This window comes from Castor canadensis, chromosome 14 (genome assembly GCF_047511655.1).
Source record: "Castor canadensis chromosome 14, mCasCan1.hap1v2, whole genome shotgun sequence".
NCBI classification, from domain to species: Eukaryota; Metazoa; Chordata; class Mammalia; order Rodentia; family Castoridae; genus Castor; species Castor canadensis.
The window spans coordinates 23,393,647-23,401,662 of record NC_133399.1 but is presented as its reverse complement, the minus strand read 5'-3'; the positions used below and the strand labels follow the sequence as shown (position 1 = coordinate 23,401,662).

Genomic DNA, 8,016 nt, shown 5'->3' with positions numbered 1-8,016 from the left:
ATACATCTTAATTGCTTGAACAGTACATCATTTACCTACATCTCCTATCTTCTCTTATTAAAGCAATTTCAGCACATTACATTATTCTATTTCCAAATATGAATACAAAATACATCACCATGTTCACAATCACTCACCCTTTCCTTATGCCATTCTTCCTCCTACTGGTACCGACTTGTGTAAAAGATCTATTTTATCTTTGTGTCCCCCATTTAAAAAATGTTTATTAATAATCCAAGAAGTGATCACCTTTGGATTTCAGACATGTGTATGTCATGCTTTTATCAGATTAACCCCTGCATTATTTACTCTTTCTCTATCACTGTGGTCCCCTAATATTCAATAGCTTAGAGTGGAATATATTATACATATTCATATACAGATGTAATACTTTCTCTTTACCGCATCCCATACTCCACTCAAACAGATCCGCTAATATAAAATATATGCATGTATATACATATATGTGTATACATGTATACATATACATATATGTATATATGTATGTTAAATGTTATACATTATATATGTATATAAAACATATGTTATGATGTACCTTCAACATATGAGGGAAAGCATTGGACCTCTGACATCTTCAACATGGCTTACTTCACTTAACACAATGTTCTTCAGTTCCATCCATTTACCTGCAGACAACATAACTTTTTTCTGCTTGCTCAAATAGCATAAAATTTGTATTTCACATGACATACCTTTATATCATGCTGTCATGTGTATAAATTTTACATGCATCAATTAAACTTTCCAAAATATTTTAATTATGTTATGCATGCATTATTTTAAGCATATACATAGATTTATCTTTTATAGTTTTTACTTCCTTCTTCACATCCATGTTATGGTTTGAATCTTTTTTCCATCTCTTTATGTAGGGTGTATGAAAACAATTCACTAAGTCTTGATTTGTTTGAAAATGTCTGTATTTTTCCTTCTTTTTTACAAGTTGTATGTATAGCTCCACAGTTTGAGGTTGTCAGTTATATTCTTTCAGCAATTTAAAGATGTTAATACATTGCCTTCTGTCTTTACTCATTTCTGTTGAATATCAGCTGTTGATTTCATTTTTGCTTCTTTGAAAGTAATGTGCATCTATTTTTCTCTCAAGGTTTTAGTCTTCTTTCCCTTGTCTTACGTCTTCAAACAACATAATTTTGTTCATCTTTATGGTTGAATAAAACTCTATTATGTATATATACCACATTTTTAATTCAATTATCATTTGGGTGGCATTTGGCCACTTTTGCTAGCTTGTCTATTGGGAATAGTGCTGCAATTCACATGGTTGTGCAATTGACTCTATTGTTTCCTTTAGCACATTCACAGAAGGAGTATTATTCAGTAAAACTATCTTTCCTAACAGAAGGACAAACTGAACCTTCTTCAACTAGGAAAAGCTGAAGAAATTCATGACTACCATGCTAGCACTGTAGAAAATATTAAAAGAACTTTTATACACAGAAGAAGAAACTAGAGTGAGACAGGAAGACCCAAGAAAGAACAAACCTTTTTGACCAAACAGACGAGTAAGTGAGAAAGAAGTAAAAACAAAAGGATACTAACCACATAAATATAACTACTACTAGCAATGAAAATGAAGCAGTAAGTAAATAGTCTCCCCACAGTAAGAGACCTGGAAATGATGTATTAATGGCTAAATTAAATAAACCTTGAAAAAGAACTAATGTCAATATGCCTCAAACATTTCAATGGAATTGAAAGGGAAGGAACAGCAACAAGCTCATTCTATAAAAGCAGCATTATACTCATTCCAAAACCCAATAAAGATGCAACCAGAAAAGAGAATTACAAACCAATATCTTTAATGAATATAGGTACAAAGATTCTCAACAAAGTACTGGCAAACAGAATTCAATAACACATCAAAAAGACCATACACCATGACCCAGTCAGCTCCATTCCAGAGATGCAAGAATGATTCAACATATGTAAAACATTTTAGTTTTTTGAGGAAATTCCATACTGCTTTACATAACAGCTACATTACTATACATTTGCACCAAAACTGGAGAAATGTCCCATTTTCCACACATCCTCGCTAACATTTGGTGGTCTTTGTTGTATTGATGTAGCCATTTTGGGTGGAGTGATGTGGATTCTCAATGTTGTGTCAATCTGCATTTACTTGATGGACAATGGTGTTGAGCATTTTTTTTATTTTTTATTGGCCATTTGTCGTTCTTCCTTTGATAATTGTCTGTTCAGTTTATTTACCCATTTATTGACACAGAAGAGAAGAAATGCAAAACAGTAAGATCTGAGGGAGACATTGAAAGGAGGAAGGACCAGCAGAAACATTGTTTCTTCATATTGAGGAATGATATGTTGGTGTTGGTAGCAGGATGGGAGAGACCCAACATATAATATTTTAGTTATGAGGGCTGTGATGTTATGGTTTACTTGTTAGGAGGTTATAAGAAATCTTATCCTTTAGCTTTCCACACACATTGGTTCTACTTTCAATAAAAACATTACCCATGTTAAAAGAAAATGAATACATCCCAACTGTTTCTTCAGCTCTCTCAGGGGATTATAAAAGTAAAGATAAGCATAGAGTTGAACCTTTGCTGAGAACTTCTTAAATGCAATGCTCTTGGCTTGGTATTTTAAGTAGTGTATGTACTTCATTTGTAGATGAACTAGTTATAGTACATATAGTAGAAGAAGACTAATTCCTATACATATATGTCTCCACATTTTTTAGTTTAGAGAAAGTGATAGTTATGTTTATGTAATTTTAACAAGGATCTTAGGAAAAATGAATAAAGCAGTGTTTGAGTTGTGGTCATTATGGGCAGAGGTCTTCTTTTTGGAGTTTCACTTCTACTTCTTCCCTTGACAAGCCAACTAGTCGCTGTAATTTCTGTCACTTCAAGGACAGAACCTGTGTTCCTTCTACTGTTCTTTTTAGATAACTGGGAAGAGCATTCATTCTTCTGGCAGAGTCCAGTATAGCAAGGATCGGTATAAATAATAAAAATATGGCAAGAAACTTGGGCACCAAATAACTCAACATAGCTCTTTCTCTTTCTCTAGGAAACATTTGCAGATATACCATCATCTTTGTTTTGTCATCAGCTCAGTGAGTCTCAAAGGGACACATCAAGTCAGTCCTTGTTTTCATGCCTACACAGGAAACTGAAGAGAGTTTTAAAATTGACCTGAGATGCACCTGAGCTAAGACCTCTGGAAAGACGTGAAGAGCAAAGGAATAGAACAGAAAACTGTGACACAAACTTGCTCAGCTACAGTCATCTGATTTTCAACAAAGTAGCCTAAAACGTGTTGGAGAAAAGAAAGCCTCTTCAACTAATGGTACTGAGAAAACTGGATATCTACATGCAGAAGACTGAAGTTTGATTCCTTCACTTTGTAACAGCACCAATTCAAAGTGGATAAAATATATTAATCCAATATCTGAAATGATGATTTTTCTTCTTGAATATCTGTGCAGTAGGGAACTTGAGGCATAATATACTAGCTCTTTAAGTATCCGAGCAATTTGTGTTGTTTTCTATACAGTTTGAAATAATATGCATTCCTACCCACATTGTGAAAGGTTTTCCATGCCCCTACACCCTCAGTAACAATTTTCTTTTGCTTTGATAATATCCATTGTAATAGATTTGAATTTGTACATTATTTTGGTTTATTTGCTTTGCTGTAAAGACTAGTGATATTTAATTGCTTATAATTTTTGGTAATTTCTATTCTTCCTAGAGTATCAATTTATGGTTTAGGCCCACTTTTGGTTAAGCTATTTGTTTCATTGTTATTAAATTGCTCATTATTTTTAGTATATTAAGCCCACAGCAACTTTATACCTTTCACCTAATAACTCCTCTTTCCATAGGTTTACTATTGCCGGTTACTATTCTAAATGTTTTTCCTTACCTTAATGTTCATAAGATTTGTACTTTGATGTGATTCAAATATTTTGTTTATTTTATCTTTGAAGACTATAACTTATAGTTCTTATTCAAAAAATTGTGCATACTGGAGATACGGCCAACAGCAATAAGAAGACATGCTCTACCATACAAATCAACAAGGGGCAATGATAACTTAAAACACAATCAAATATCAGTTCATATCTGTTTGAAGGACAATTATTGAAACAGCAGCAGAAGATAATAAATTTTCATGAAGATATGAAGAAAAGTGACTCATGAATGCTTTTGTTGACCATATAAATTTGTGTAGTAAATAGGGAAAACAATAATTAGTTTCCTCACAAAACTAAAATAAGATTATTGTAACAAATTAATGTTATTTTATCTAATGTTGGTTTGTTTTTGCCAAAATAAATTGCTCAATGCAAAATAAATATTGTAAAGTCATAAAAGTAGGACTAACAATATCCAATAATCTCAAAGCTTATGATACGTGTGCAAGACATCTCATTATCATGCCAGCACTATTCACAATGGCCACATTGTTCATGATCAGATGAAGAGATGAAGATAAGTAGTCATGTTCCCAATAGCCCTCTGACTGGTGACAAAAATAAAATAATCCTGTTGCTTTCTACAACATGGAAATCTGTACACCATGAAGTCAGACTAAAAAAGATAAACATCATTTGAGCTCACTTATATATGTATACAAAAAGCAGAACTCACAGAGACAGTGTGAAATGGTGACTGACAAAAAATGTGTGGTTGTGGATTAATTAGGTGCCGGTTAAATGGCACATCATTTCTGTTATGTGGAAATGACTTCCAGAGATTTCATTTTAGCCATATGACTAACTTTTGTAATCCAAGCAAGTCAGGAGCCTGAGGTTGGGTAATAATGATTTTAAGAATAGCCTGGTCAACATAGTGAGACCCTGTCTCTAAAAACAGAATTTTGTGTGTCATAAGAAATATATTTAACAACAGATTGATTGGAGGGAGTCCTGCTGTGTCCACCATGCATCCCTGCAGTGGCTGTGGTGCTTGCAGGAGCCCATGAAGCTGAATTCAGAGGGTGAGAGGCCCTGAGCCCTTCCTCCCCACGATTGTCCTTGCCACCACATCTAGGGGCTGATTCAGGGTGTGAAATGAACAGTGCTGAACCTAGGCCCCAGCTTCATGGGCAAGTTTGTTCTTTTGTTCTGAACAGATAGTTTGCCTAGTGGTGATGCCCTGTTCTGCTATTTTAAGGATCTGGACTCCTTTTCCTGCCTTGTTCTTTGGATTACATTCTCAATTCATACCATTTGTCCTCTTCCACTGACAGCAAGTGTCCTTAGGCCTATGGAACACTGCAAAGATATCTATTTAAAATGAGGTAAAATGGGACATACTACCAATCCCACACTCCCCAAATCTGATATATGTGATAGGATCATCTGGCAGACCTTACATGCATTCAGATTTTTAATCTCTGCATCACCTTTTATGCTGATTTGACTAAATTTTTCTGTTTAAGGCTATTTTGACATTTTGTATTGAAGTTCTGGTGCTTTAAGTTGGATATACTATGTTCCAACTTCCTGTCAACAATTCTGGACATTTAAGAAAGTACTAGAAAACTGTCAAATAATACTTAGTGACATTGGGTTGGAATACTGTAAAGAGCATGTAGAAGACTTTAAACAGTTTTAACCTAATCACTTTTATTTTAAAAACACTACATAGGAGGATGTCGTACTATGGGTCCCTGCACTTACAAAAAAATCAGGACTATGGAACAGAACATTTTTGCTGCAATGCTTGTCAATTTTTCTCAAAATTATTCTCTTTCTACAAGTCATTTTCTGAATGTACATAGTGAAGATTTTGAAACTAGGACTCTCCTAATTGTCTCTACTGTTCCTCCAATGCAGACAAAATGAATTTGGAAACACATCAAAACATTTCATACTTCAAATGCCAGCACACCAAGTAGCAGCCTTAGCTCTTTCCAAGATAAAAGCAAGAATGATAGCCTTAAATCCAATCAGGCTGATAGTGTAGAGCAAGCGGTTTCTTACTGTAAGAAGTACACTTACTGAGACGTTCTTTATGAAATAGTTAGGAAGCATCGTTAAAGGAAACATTTTCAGCTTGTCCTATCACCTCACTTAGCAAAGACATAAGAAATGTCACTCAATGGTACTGTTCCCTTGTGTGAAAGTTCCTGGGGAAGAGTGTAGTATTCACAGGAAGTAATGCCTTCTCATGCCAAAGTCCTCTGAAGCTTTGAAACAGCATGTCATCACAGACCATGAACACATAGGTGATCAGGTAAATGCCATGATCAGGAGCAAAAATATAAAGGTTCCCCATTCCAAACCCTTGATGCTGATTAACTCTCAAGAGGAGAAGGTCATGGGACTCCCAAGAATTGGTTCTCTTGCCTCCCCAAAATGTCTAGTCTTTACCATCACAGCAGATGGTGAATTGACTGTCAACAATAAAAACAATAATTCCACAGGAGTCAACATGATGTCTAATGTTTACGTGAAGCAGAACAGCTATAGAGTCATGTATGTGGGTCACTGCTACAATGTTGGTCAGCCAATGAGACTGGGTCTTGGTGGAAATGCATTTGCTTTCATTCTGTGAAGCAGTTACTTTCAAGTAGAAATGGAAGGTTACACAGGCTTGGGACAAAGCAGAACCATATACTCCTTTCAAGCTCCTAATTCTTCTTCCCTCCCATTGGGCCAGTTAGTCTCCATCCCTCTCCCAGTAACAGAAATCCAGGGTATTAAGTCAGTCCAGCCACAAACCTCCATCAGCTGACACAGGCCTTCCCCAACCCAACACTTCTGCAACCCAAAAGTGGAAAATATATACAACCTGTTATGAGATTTTCCTTGAAAATCTCTATAGCATGCACTTTGAAAAAGAAATTAAGCTTAGAAAATCCCAGCAGTAGCCAACTACATTATGAAAATGCAAAATTTTACAAGTAAATTTCTGTACTGTAATCACTATTTGCCCACAGATACATTGCTTAACCACATATTAATTCATGGTCTTTCAACTTTCATATTGTCTTTCAACTTTCAATAACATGGAAAAGATGGCTGCACACATGCAAATGGTTCAGATCTATGACAATTCATCTCCTGGTTATCATGTACAGTCTATGGAATGCCCCAGCTTATTTGTTGCTTACTATGATTAGAATAACCCTACAGTTCCTCCGAAGCCACAGTCAGAAGTTCAAGAGACAGCAGACACCCCTCTTAAAAGTTCATCTCAGCCATCAGTGCCCTATAAAAAAGATGTTGGAAAAACCCTTTGCCCACTTTGCTTCTCAATCCTAAAAGACCCTTCTCTGGCAGTCAGTAAATGAGAAAAACCAGTAAGCTGCTTTCTCATGAATGCACACAGGGAAAAGCAGAGGCTTATCATGTCTGTCTTTTCAGCTTTTCATTCCCTCTTTAAAATATTTGATTGGATTTCTGTTAGAAGTATTACCCCGATTTACATGGTAGGTAGTCTAGGGTCAAAACCATAAGCAACCAATTTAATGGGTATAGTAGACTCTGGGAAAATCAACCTGGTTTCCCATATTCATTCTGAACAGTTGAAATGTATGCTTATACAGTCTTTTAGACCTATTCAAGTGATGCTTACAATATTTTTATTGTGTGCCCCATCATAGATTTGTTTCCTTTTTAGTGTTGTCTTACTGTGTAATAAATGCTATATGTAGCTTACCTTGCAGAAGCTTGAAAATTAGCTACTTTGGACCTTAAGTCAGGATTAGTTTTTTTCAGATAACCTTGTACAATCTTGCAACAGAGTCCAGCCACATAAGAGATATTTCTGGACTCTCTCATATTATAGAAGTTTTCTTGTCCTATGTATTCTTGATATTACACCTGTCAAAAACAAAACATTAGATATTTCTGAAAATATTTAAGCTAAAGTCACATACAAGAATTGACTTTGTAGCTACTATATTTGACAAATTTTAGACCTGTGTAAAAGTGTGTTGTGTTGAAGCAGCAAGCACAGTTGAGGGTTGTGTTTTGGATATTGAGTTTTATTTTTA

At 35.2% G+C, this 8,016-nt stretch overlaps 1 pseudogene; it reads left to right on the top strand.

The window, feature by feature from the left end:
* The first annotated feature begins 5,083 nt into the window (after window positions 1-5,083).
* LOC109676453 (activity-dependent neuroprotector homeobox protein pseudogene) lies at window positions 5,084-7,311 on the top strand (annotated as a pseudogene).
* The last annotated feature ends 705 nt before the right edge of the window (window positions 7,312-8,016 follow it).